The 13,220-nt window shown below is 38.7% G+C and overlaps 1 protein-coding gene across 4 annotated transcripts in view; it reads right to left on the bottom strand.

The window, feature by feature from the left end:
- The window catches only part of slc7a14a (solute carrier family 7 member 14a), a 30,940-nt gene extending 18,121 nt beyond the window's left edge, over positions 1-12,819 (bottom strand). For 2 of the 4 annotated variants that reach the window (XM_044166811.1, XM_044166808.1), the window contains exon 1: positions 12,040-12,819. The gene's annotated coding sequence lies outside the window, so the exon portion shown is untranslated. Of the gene's footprint in view, positions 1-11,578; positions 11,955-12,039 lie in introns of those variants that run through there. The other 2 variants (XM_044166812.1, XM_044166813.1) reach the window with 1 other exon arrangement.
- Between the last annotated feature and the right edge of the window lie 401 nt (positions 12,820-13,220).

Raw genomic sequence — 13,220 nt, 5'->3', positions numbered from 1 at the left:
GTGTTGAGTGTGAGATATTTGAACAGTCGTAGATCAACAAAACCGAGCTGCACAAACCATCTGCTCTTTGCTAGAGAACTGACTTCAGTTTACAGTCCTCCCGGGAATAAAGGTTAGTCTAAGAGCATTTAACCTTTGTAGAAACTGAGGTTTATGTGACAAAGTATTAGTTACACATTTACATGTGAACAACTAATATCAACAGCATTACAGTTATCATCTGTCCTGTGATGATCTCTTTATTTATATAAAACCTTTTAAAAGGTTTTAAGTTACACATTTTTTGCAGTTAAACTTTACAATTAAAAACAAAATCTTAAAATGATTATAATTATTATTAATCCAGAGCAAATAAACACCAAACATGTGTTTTAATGTAAATATAATTTAAAGGAGGATAAAGGACTTGTTTTCCAGAGGTTATTCCATAGATCACTTCTGGTTTTGAGTCTTGATTTAGGAACTACTCAAAAGGCTTTCAGGCTGCAAATTGGCTCATATGATATTAAGAGGTCAGTAAACAGTCATCCGGAGCTGACCCTGTGCACCAAACAGCTGCAGCAATCTGAACCAAGGATTTTCTCTTTTCAAACATGTTTGTTTGTTTAGTTGGAAAGTAAGGAACCAAGGAACAAGGAACAAGTACATAGTTTTGGTGCAGATCCAGACCTAGGTCCATATCCAGTAACTTTTAAAAAGCATTTTTGAGCATTTTTGCTATTTCTCATGAACTACTTCAGTTATTTCTTTCAGTTCCTTATTATCAGGCTGCCAGAATACGTCCCTTAAGACTTGAGACTTCCCATGATGTACTGAGCTCCTCTCTCCTCCTCTCCCTCTCCATCTGTATGCATTTTTATCCCATTAATGCATGTTACTAACTCAATATCTTCTCTCTCCCATAGATTTGTGCATTCTTGTCTCTCTCTCTCTCTCTCTCAACCCAACCGGCAGTGGCAGATGGCCACCCACCCTGAGTCTGGTTCTGCCTGAGGTTTCTGCCTCTTAAAGGAAGTTTTTCCTTGCCACTGTTGCCAAGTGCTTCCTCATGGTGGGATTTGTTGGGTCTCTGTAAATAATAATATAAACAGTGTGGTCTAGTCCTAGTCCTCCAGGAAAAGTGCAATGAGATCACTTCTGTTATGAACTGGTGCTATATAAATAAATAAAATTTAAATTGAAAGTTACTGAATGAAAAAAAAGGCATATGAATCCCATCATGTTTTGTCACTGTGTGTAATTTCATTCAGATATTGATCCAGATAAAATTTTCTATTAATGAAATAAAAAAATGAGAATTGTGCAGCTTTACAGGGTAAGCACCCTGAGCATGCTCTCTAATTAACAGTAATATTGCAGTGGCTGGAGGAGACAACCTTTTAATTATACTTCAACATTTTGGAAAATATATGCTTGTTCACTTGCCAAAAGTTAGAACATTAATACCACTGTGGAGCTGGAGCCAGGAGACAATTAGCTTAGCTTTGAATTAAGACTGTAAGCAGGGGGAAACAGCTGGCCTGGCTCTGTCCAAAGTTCTTCATTCTTGTCATCATCGTGAGGTTTCCAGGTAACCAATGGAGAGTTTGTTAAGTCACAAAGATATAGTTACAGTACTATAGTTATTTTTTGTCATTCCAACTTTGTCTGGCTATGCAGGCTAAGCTACCCATTCTGGGCTAATATTTATCACTGGCTGGCACCAGGTGGATTAGCTGCTAAAAAGGTATTACCATAAGTGACAGCTGTCACTGAAACAACAATGGCATAATAAAAGCTGCTTGTAGGTGTTGCTGTCACTCAAAACTGTGTGTTGAATAATATGGTTGTGGTGCATAGTGGCCTTTTCCATTCGCAAAATCCCGTAAAACCACAACTTGTCGTTTTCATATTTCTGTTTGTGTTTGGATTGAACAATTAAGATACAGTATGTAAATATACAGAAATCAAGGCTGAGTCCTTACTGCAGCAGCCAGAGTTTGAGTCCGGCCCGGGCACTTTGCTGCATGTCATTCCCTCCCTCTCCCCTGCCTTTCCTGTCTCTCTCTACTATTACTGTCCAATAAAGCAGAAATGCCAAAAAAACAAACAACAACAAAAAGCTCTGCAGGTGAGAGAGCCAGGTTAGATGTTTCTTCCTGCTTCACTTCATTATGCTAAGCTAAGCTAATCATCTCCTGGCTCCAGCTCCATAGTTAGACATGAGAGTGGTGTCCATCTCCTCATCTAACTCTCAGCAAAAAAGCAAATGTTTCCCAAATAAGTATTTCCTAGTTTTTTCCCAAAAGGTCAAACTATTTCTTTTAACTTGACCTTTTCTTGTTGCAGCAGAAAAATTACTTTCACTGCCTGAAATGGATGCACATTGATCAGCAAAGTCAAATGAATGCCAGATCACTACTCTCCTCTACTCTCACACAGTGTATGCAGTGGCAGGTGGTACTTCTCCAGTGGCAACATCTGCATGGTGCACCATCCCCTGACAGAAACAGGCACAGTGCTGTTCTTCTGAGCCTTCGTACAGAGCACAAACTAAAGTGCCAATGGCGACGTTAGCTACTGAATTATTGAATAGAGTGTGGGTGCAGGCAATACATTTCAGATTTATTTAAACATCTAGCCATGGCATTACTTATTACTTACTTATTAAAGAGCCATTGGAAGGCGTATATGTGAACAAAACAGCAGGAAGAGAGAAAAACACAGAAAGATTTGAAAAATTACTGTCACTGTCATCTCCCAGTGTGTGAGCAAGACACTGCTGTTGTGTTTACAGCAGCTCTGTTTCACACAGACAAGCAGTGTAATAGAATTTCGAATAAGATCTTTCTTCAATAGTATAGCACCCATTCTCTGCTGTGCCAGAGTGCTGCCGTTTAAAGATCAATAGTTGAATCCCGGTCATTATAATCATCACTACTACCACATCTAGCATCTTAACATTAGTGTGTTTCCTCTCCAGATAAGAGATCTGTCAGAACATTCATCCTTGTGTCTAATCAGCCATGATTAAGCCTGTCTCTGTGTCCACCCCTGCATGCGTCTGAATTACTGGTTGAATAACCTGATTGAGCTCTCATTGCCTTTACAGTAAGAGCTGCATTGGCTTAATAAGCATGAGAGCCCTTCTGATTCACTCAAAACCAACCTGGCAACGGGCCTGCATTACGTGGCCCCAGCCCTTACGTACACCAAATCTGGAAAGTGGCCCTTTCCCCGTTCTGACGGTCCACAGACAGAACAGGAAGGAGTTAGCTAACAACTCTGCGATGGATTGGCACAAAAATTTGTACAGGTGCCCTGGTGATCCTAATGACTTTGGTGATCCGCTGACTTTTCACCTTGCACCACCAGGCGGTTCACATTTGTGGTTTTAGTTTTATGTCTCAACATCTGCTGGGTGGATTTCCATGAAAGTTGTTGCACACATTCATGTCTCCCTCAGGACGAATTGTAATCACATTGGTGGTGATCCCTTAACTTTTCCTCAAGCGCAATCAGAAGGACAAAATCTCAATTTGTCCAGTTCTTGCAAAACGAACGTTAATTAACAAATGTTAGCATTCTAACATGCTAAATTTAGACCGCAAACAAATGAAAGATTATACCTGCTTAACAACAGCATTTTAGGTTGTCGTTAGCATGTTAGCATGTTAACGTTAACATTTAGCTCAAAGCGCAGCTGTGCCTATGTACAGCCTGCTAGAGTTGCTAACAGAGTCTTGGTCTTTTTAATAAAGCAGAATCAAGCTGTTACATGTCTCTATGCATGTCTATATGCCTGTTTGGTAGGTATGTTTGTCTGTCTGACTGGCAGAAAAGGAAGAAAGAAAGTCTAAGGACAATGTTACATAACCAGCCTAGTATGTGTGTCTGTGTGTAGATAGATAGATAGATAGATAGATAGATAGATAGATAGACAGACAGACAGACAGACAGACAGACAGACAGACAGACAGACAGACAGACAGACAGATAGATAGATAGATAGATAGATAGATAGATAGATAGATAGATAGATAGATAGATAGATAGATAGATAGATAGATAGATAGATAGATAGATAGATAGATAGATAGATAGATAGACTGTGCTTGTGTGAAGACGGAAAAATTAACATGCATAATTCATGTTTGTGTGCACAGCTCTACTTCAGTGCCTCTCAGTGTTAAGATTTATGAGACCAGCCTCTATGGAGTGTTACACAGCAGTGCTTAAAGCACCATGCAGTCTACAGTCTAATATCTAATATCTTGAACACGTAATGCATTGCTATCAATCAATATGACTAATAGTATATCCATGCTCATTTAATCACAGCTCGGTAGGCCTTATTGTTAAATGTAGTCTGGTCCTGTATGAAACAAACTTGATTTTTAATATTGTGTTCTTTTAGGTCAAAGACCTGACAGTATTATTGTGTTAACATTAAGGAAACAACATGAATCATCAACTTTTGTCATTTCTTCCAAAGCAACATATTTACAACACAGAAAACATCCAGTTGAGGAGTCTTACAGATATCAGCAGTAATTGCTGGTTATAAAGTGGAGATGCTAGAGTCCTACATTCATTTTCCTCTGCTTGACTGACTTTGGTGACTGTCTGCCTGATTCAGTGCCTTGGTTGACTGGCCACAGTATCCCTATCTGACAAGCCTAATGACACAAAAGAGAAATTGCCGCTTGCCAGGTTGATTTCGTTGTCTGACTCACCAGTCACACGTCGCCTATCCCTGTCTCTCTAAACTGTTCAGAGATTTTTAAATAAGAACTATGATGTTCCCATCAGTTTAACTCAGCAGGCTGTCTGGCTGGCTCTGTAATTTGCTGATTGTTTGATTCACTAATGTCAAACTATCTATATGGCCTAAACGACCAGCAGAGTGTCTTGGGTGTGCACCCATAGGCCCACCATGCCAGAGGACCCTCTCCAAATGCAAAGGGTAAGAAAACTGTGATTACAGTGATTGGTCACACCCATCCCATGTTCCCCTGGAAGAGCCATGATTGGTTTGCTGATTGACAGGAACATTTTGAAAGAGTTGTTACAAAAAATATGTGTTAATGTGATCATAAACAGTAGTAAATTAAACACACTAGAACCCTGATGTGTTGGGGGCCCTTTGAGATTTAATCTCTAGGGGCCACTGGAGGTCATAATCCAGCCAAATCTGAACTAATTTAATTTTCTGATTATCTATGACCACTAATCCACTGTTTATATCAGACAGGTAGAGGAACACAAGAAATTTTGCTGCACTTTGTGAATGATGAGGCTAGTGGGGGCAAAGATGCAGCCATCCGTCAAAGAGTAAACAAGAAAGTTGTAAAGCAATGCTTTGCAAGGTCCCATTAAACCAGGAAATGATGACTTTGTATAACTTATATTTACAGTTTCTTTATACAGTATGTCTCATTGGTATGTCAACCAGTAAAGCACATATTTGAATTTGGTTTATGTTGTTATTACATATTATATATGTTCAGATATCACAGAAGTTAATACAATATGTTTATGTATAATTTGAGTAGTGTATTATAAGTGGAGTATGCTAATATTTGTTATTTTTCTTTTGGTAGTGGAATACAGATACACATAGTATATATACAGTATATAAATTCATTTATGACAGGAGAGTTGTAAGACTGTAATATGAAGATGTAAAAAAAAATGTAAGCAACATATATCTCATATTCTGGCTTGTTGATGATTCTGATTCACTTAAGATTTTGAGAATTACTGTAAGCTCAAACATGTCGATGTATACTCTAGATTTGTAATTAGAAATGAGTAAAAAGAAAGAAGAAATATTGCAGTTTTCTGTATGTTGAAGGTGTATCATCCCTATCGGTTGGCACTGGTGACAGGCTGCAGACAAATTGCTCTGCATGACTGACCTGTCAGCCAGCTCGGTTCACTCAGAATTTGGCCTCCCTCATCCCCATCTATCTTGCTCTAATGCGGCGCAGTGGGAGCCTGAAGCTTAAAGCACACATAAAAACAACAGTGTCACTCCCTCTGGCTCCCTGGCTAACCAGCCATATCGATGACATCTCTGTCTGTATGGCCTTAAGCTCTAAAAACAACAGGGTCAGTCCACTCACTCAGAGACTAAAACCCAACTTGATGCCAGTATCACAAACTTCAATTGAAAACATTTAGTCTAAGACAAGGCTTAAAACCTGGCCCTAAAACTGGCTCATTGATCCTGGCTGCAGACTTCAGGAATATCCTGCTGACTAATTCTACGACAATACCATGAAATATTGGTGACACTCAGAGATAATGGAGAAAGGAAATATTGCCAGTGGTTGCCAAAAGACATTTTCCCCCCACGGTATTGTCTCTATCGATCCAATTTGCTAATCCCTATCCCTGCTGCAGGCAGTATTGTCCTTTTGTAATATCTGAGAGAGCTTTCCTGTTTTTTTTATGACAGAGAAATCAGCAGAAATCTGTCTTGGGGTTACACTGACTTGAGAAATATGCTTCTTTTCATAGACCATCAGACGACCTTCTCCACTCCCTGTGTGGTTCTCCATCTCTATCCTCCCAGTCTTTCTCCTACATTGCAGGGAGTTGTTTGTCACCTTATACTGCTTGCCAGGAAATGAGTGTAGTGCCTGTTGTGTGCACTACCCACTATGTTCAAACAGTCTGCTGACACTTGATGGTCCTTTTTATTTCATTGATTCCATCTTCACCTGTTACCCTTTCTACGTTCTCAAGTGTATTCCCTCCCCTTCGCTCTCTGACTGTCTTTGTTTCTGTTTTTCTTTTTTTCTGTCTCTTCTCAGAGGCTGGCCTTGCAGTGCTTCACCATGGCAACCAAATGAATAAAACTCCCTGAACTCCAGTGTTTGTCCACTAACAAGTTTTTCAATCCAACAACAACTTTGACTTTGACTCGGATTAGCATAGTGTGTACCACCATGAAGACCAAGAGCCTGTGCTTTTTTTCTCTCCTAGCATGTGAAAGGTAATGGTGAGGTACCAGTGGTCATTTAATGAGCATTTCTCATTGGCTTCAATTTGATTAATGTGTGATAAATGCATATTTATATATACTGTATACATTATAGTCTGATATTCAATAATATTAGGACTGACATAAGTAAATTAAGCCATATCTTATGATTACAGCACATACTGCAGACTACACTTCGTGCCTTACATAAAATGGGGATCCAAAATGTACATTTTGTGTGAAGTACCTGGTCTTTTTATTTCTAAGAGTATAAAGGTGTCATCCTAGCAGCCTTGTTTTGTGGAAAAGGAGAACCTCATAGTAACTACTGCCAAGCTGTAGGTTTGCAAGATGTAACTGTGTTTTCTGTCTACTCTCATATGCTTCATGGTAACAATTTTGAAGAAAGCAATTCTTAAAGAGGGTCCATTGGTTTTACAAACAAAATGCAGCATAAACCAATTTCAGACAAATGCATTTTTTCTCAGTGAAAGTACAGTAAGTAACAATGGTTTTATGAGCTTTAACTAATGACACGGTCAACTTACAGAAAGGATATACCAGTGTAATATAATCTGTTTCTGTCAATGACCATTTAGGAAATTCAAATTGTTTACCACAGTTTGAATTTTCTAATGTCTGTTTTACTAGAGGTTTGTCTAATGTCTCTATCTGCTATTTTAATGGTTTATAAAATGTGTGGGAGCCTATGACTTTTGAAAGCCATGGCAAACCTACAGTAGAACAGATAGCTGTTGGTTTTAAAAGTGGCAAATACATCAATGGCCACAGACTTTTCATACATACAGTAGAACGGAAGAGAACAAACTAATTACAGGTATTATCCTACCATCCATAATAATTATCTGCTCTTTAGAAAAAAAAGTGGCTTAGACAAAACAGCATAAAATGTGACAGATTTAGCTTTTTCAGTCCCTGATTATCAATATAATAAAGTAAAGATTGGATCATCTTGTTTAGAAAGTGCTCAAAATTACAGGAGATATGCAAAACTACTGATATACCTGTAGGGAAGAAACCGCAGACACAAATTTATAACAGAGATCATATTGCATTGTAATGATAATGATCATGGCCGCCCACCTCCCACACACTAGCCCTCCAGTCTCTTTCTGTCTCTCTTTCTATCTGTCTCTCCTTCTCTTTTCTCTCTTTAGTGCCTGTTGAGCCAATAACCAGAGGTGTATGTGTCTGTGCTGCTGACAGAGACAAACAAAGAGACAATGTGTGCATGTGTGTCTGCGTGTGTGAGGTTCTGATTATATTAGCCTTTATTCGCAGGCAGGTTCACTGACGTCAGTGCTGAGAAGCATCTGATGGAGAAAGGGTGGTGGGGGGCAATCAGCCATTCATAAATATACAGGCTTATGGTTGTGTGTGTGTGTGTGTGTGTGTGTGTGTGTTTCTGCTGCATGACTCATGACCCTATATTTTACCTTTTTTTTTTACTAATTCTTTTACTAATTTTGCTGCCCTAAAGAATCATGCCTGATTCTTCCAAACAGGTAAAGAAACATTGCCATCTCTCATAGAAATATCAATTCCCTCTAGTGTCTGTCTTGTATCTACAGTATTACACACACACATTCACTCAGCATCCATTATCCCTAATAAAGATGAATGTGAGACCAGTAGCATTTCATAAACCTTGCAGTTTCACCGTTACTCTTACTGAGAATTTTGTGCTTTCTCTTCACTATTTTGGCTTGTGACTTAAAGCGGCTATAATCAATATCTTTATTATAACAAATGACAATGTGAAAACAATGTGACAATGTAAAAGGGGTCGCTCGTAGTGATGAACCTAGAGAGAATATATATAGAAATATATTGGACTTAAATTCATCAGGCGGCCAGAAACATGTCTCCAAATGAGTGATAATGTTGCTCCATGACTGCTGGATGTGTAAATAAACAACTATGCTAACCTATCTATGCTAAGTTCACCATATCAACTTAAAAGATGATGATATGTCAATCTTGCATTCACAACTTGTTTTTGCTGCCCCCAAGTGGCAAATTATTGCAGGTTTAAAGCGAGACTGTGACTTTTGAAAAAAGAAATAGCAAATTTATTATTTTACAAATGAAAAATTTAATTCATAAGCATTAAAATGCACTCTTTCTCCATTCACTTCACTAAGGAGTTTTGCTTTTACAGCATTACTTAGTCTGGTATGACCAGTTATCTTATGGTGGCTAATGTTAGCTAAAGTTAGAAATTTAGAAAGTTAGAAATCTTTAGATATTTATTGCTGAATAACAGAAAGTCAGTTTGTGTACTTTGTAAAATTTCTCTACTTGTGCTTCTGTCATGCAAAGGTTTTCGTCATTATTCTGTCACTTTGGCAACTTACTACGTGTTGCCAAAGTGACCACTGTTGAGCAAAAGTTACATAGGCTATAGCTTTAAGAGTGGATTGTAAGTGTGAAATTTTCCCTATATTTTTGAAATGTAACACTGAGCAATTGTAGTAAATCCATTTGGGTGTATAAGTATCTATCACATGGTAAAATGGGTACTTTCATTGGAAGTGTTAGCTACTATATCATCAGCAGGGCAAACAAGGGAAAGGTTTCACAGGTTTATTAATCTTCTGACAGTGAAGGAACATTTTTTTTTTTTGTACATGTGGTAAAAAGCCTAAATACTCAAGATTGTATTCTTCAGGGATGCCCCCGGGGCTTAGGGGTTGATACACCAACCATTGGTTCAAATCTGGCTGGGGAGCTTTGTTGCATCTTTCTCCCTCACTTCCTGTCATCTCTCCACTATGTCTATCTGATAAAGACAGAAAATGCCCCCATAATAATAATAATAATAATAATAATAATGTATCCTTAATTAGAAACTCTGCCAGAAACTGAATCACAAAAATAACACCTACTCAAAGTGACAATATTCAGTCAGTGTAAAACAAAAACTGTTACTTTAATGCTATGGTGAAAAGGCAGTCATGGTATTTGCCCACAGTCACTGCTGAAGTGCCCTTGAGCAAGAAGCAAGTCACTGCACCTCAAGCTGCTCTGGTGGTGTGGCCCTACACGTGACTCTGAGTCCTCCGATGTGAGACCTGGATGTCTTCAGGGCTGTGTGTGTGTGTGTGTGTGTGTGTGTGTGTGTGTTTGTGATGGATATGCAGGAAGACAAACTGCAGTTGCTAACTTGTTCAGTTATGTAATCTTCTGGTTCTACTTCTTCTTATTGTTGTTTTCACCCTCCCCATCATCATCATCATCATCATATTTTTCTTTTTCCTGTTTGGCATCCACTGTTTCGGTTAGAAATGTTTTTGCTTTAATTCTGGGAATTCAGAATTTAATTTCTAGTTAGTTCTAGTTCATCTATTCATTATAGCTTATATGGATTTGCTGTATGGTACTATATTGGGGAGGCTAGAATTTAACCTTTTGTAAATGCTAGTGTATTTTCAAAACTAAAAAAGTATTCATGTCCATATCATAATAGTTTTCCCAATTGATGATGCAGAAAGCTTTTTTTTTTCTTGTTTGTTATTTCCTAAATTTTGGACTATTATCTAAACGTAATAAATGACATTATAAATATATAGTTGACCCGGCATGAAAAAGTGTTCTAATTTTGTCACCCAAGGACCTAAATTGTCTATTGTGCTTTAAAAAGTATCACTAGTTTTAATTTTATGCTATCAATAATTCTATGCTGGCAATTTAATCACTTTCTGTGAAGTCAGTATGCCATTTTCAAACAAAAATCCACAGTTCTAGCATACAAATGCAACCTCCATTTAAAAGTAATTGAATTAAAACTGAAATCAACTTTCTCTATTTCTGCGCAGCTGTCTCTTGTGATAAGTCATAGGCACCTGTTGAGTGCTGACAGGGCCATCAAGCTTGAGCATATTAGCAAGCGATCTGCTGATGACTGTTTTCAGCACCACGGACAGCACGTCATCACAACTGAGTATGCGGGGCAAGAAAAAAGAACTAAGGAGGGGGGGAAAAAAGAGAGAAGAGACCTCATGGCAGACAGAGAGAGAGAGGGGGAGAGAGAGAGAGATCTGGCCATGTCATTAGGGATTAGCCCAGTTCCACAGCTTGAGGCTTTCAATGTCTGAGTGCTCTTGTCCTCACATAGACACACACAGTATGTTGCCTCACTGTTTGTATGGTGCTGTAGATAGATAGATAGATAGATAGATAGATAGATAGATAGATAGATAGATAGATAGATAGATAGATAGATAGATAGATAGATAGATAGATAGATAGATAGATAGATAGATAGATAAAAGTCACTGTTTTTGCTGAGCAGTATGTGTGCTATAACAAAGAGGCAGACAGGCTGTGATAAATCAGAATCTTTCTCCACATTAGATACAGATACAGCCCTTGAAAAAAGCTTATTTTAACCTGTATGATCATTTATCAAACCATACCCCTTTAGAGTAGCATGAGGATTGACAACAGCAAAGAAAACAAAACAATAAACATAAAACATACATAACATAAAAACAATAAGTTTCACCATGGCGTCTTTGTTTGTCTCCTCTCCCTCTGACACACCTATACACAGTCCATATAAGCAATAACTACACATGTTCTCACCTGCAAAAACACTTAATTAAACGTCCCACCCTCTTTTAGTCGAGTCCCAGCCGCCCCTCTGTCTCTTCCTGTACTCTTCTCGAACCTCCAAACGCAGCCTGCTGCAGCTCTAGTCCGGTGGGAGAAGCGACGCCCGCCCTAAACTCTCTCTTCCTTAATCTTTCTCACGCAAAGACGCTCACCATTAAGGTGAGGTGCATATACAGGAAGGGAGCATTTCCCTACATTTCCATCCTCTCCGCGGACTCACCAAACACCATCTGTACGAGGACGCGCGGTTTCCGCCGCGTTATGCGCCATCGCTCACACACACACAAAAAAAAAACTGCACAAAGGAAGACAACAAAAAAGGGAGGAGGAGAAGTGAGGGGGGATTCCCTGGGGGAGAGGGTTGGAGGGGTGAGCTAGTTGTAGATAACGAGAGGATGAGAGGAAGAGAAAAGTGGAGGAAAAACACTCACTGTGGCACGGCCGGATTAAAGGATGCCCATGTCGGATGCTGCAGTCGGTCGCCAGCATCAGCAGCAGCATCTCCGGGCTGCGCGGTGCATCAGCGGGAGCCAGCGCGGGAGGGAGGGAGGGAGGGTGAGGCTGATGATGTAAAAAAAAGCTTTAAATCATTCAGGAGCCCGCTGCACGACATGTGACCGCCGACACGGTGTATTATTCATCGGTTTGTTTCCTGATCGCCCTCGACCGGACAGGAGACACTTAACTAACCGGACGTCGTTGTTCCAGCCCACCCCCGTGATTTACACTGATCCAACCATGACACAAGGATTATGACCACAATTTGCCCTAAATATCCCTTCAATTTATGTTCCCTATATAGTGGTGCATCATACTTATTTTGTACTTTATATAGCCTGCTTTTTAGAATTTTTTAGTTCTACTGTTTTTATGAGGTTAGTTTTATGATTGCTTTATTTCTGGTAATCCACAAAAAATGCCTTTTTTAAGTTGTCATAAGCTACCCATCTAATATTAATTTGCATAAAAGAGTCAATGAGTGATTTAAATTCATAAATGCCTGTATTTTACAGAAGGTAGTTTTTCTTGTATCCATGTAATTCAATCAAAGAACACATCAAATATTTTAAATTGTAAAGAATTTATTGTGTCAAAGAAATGTAAGGTATTTTTAGAAGGATTTTTTAAAATGGATTATACATGGGCTAACCATGAGAGAATTAACCTAGGGTAACCATCCTCACCCTTGCTGTTGACTTCAGTGTTTGTTGCAACGAAAATAATAATAATAAAACATAATAATAATAATCAATTACATTTTCTTTTTAAAAAAAATGGATGGGAAATTACAAGTCTATATGTTGTAAATTCCAAAAAACTGCATTTGGTTTGTCCTCTGCCACCATAGTGGTGAAGGTAAATGATGGACCAAAGTTTGCTCTTTTACTCTTTCACTCTTTCACTTGAAGCATTACTCTCCCACTTTACTATGTAATCTGACTGGTTATTGTTTTAGAGTCAGGAGATGAATAGGTTGTGAAAATGCCACACAAAGCTGCAGCAATAAATCATCCTAACCAGTTCAAAGTGGATGGTATATGTCACACAGGGCAAGTCTGTCAAATATAATGATGTCAGATTTAGATAGCTATTGGACATTTCCCAAGCATGG

The sequence above is a fragment of the Siniperca chuatsi genome, linkage group LG15 (assembly GCF_020085105.1).
Source record: "Siniperca chuatsi isolate FFG_IHB_CAS linkage group LG15, ASM2008510v1, whole genome shotgun sequence".
Classification (NCBI taxonomy): Eukaryota; Metazoa; Chordata; class Actinopteri; order Centrarchiformes; family Sinipercidae; genus Siniperca; species Siniperca chuatsi.
This window is presented reverse-complemented; position numbering and strand designations above follow the sequence as displayed.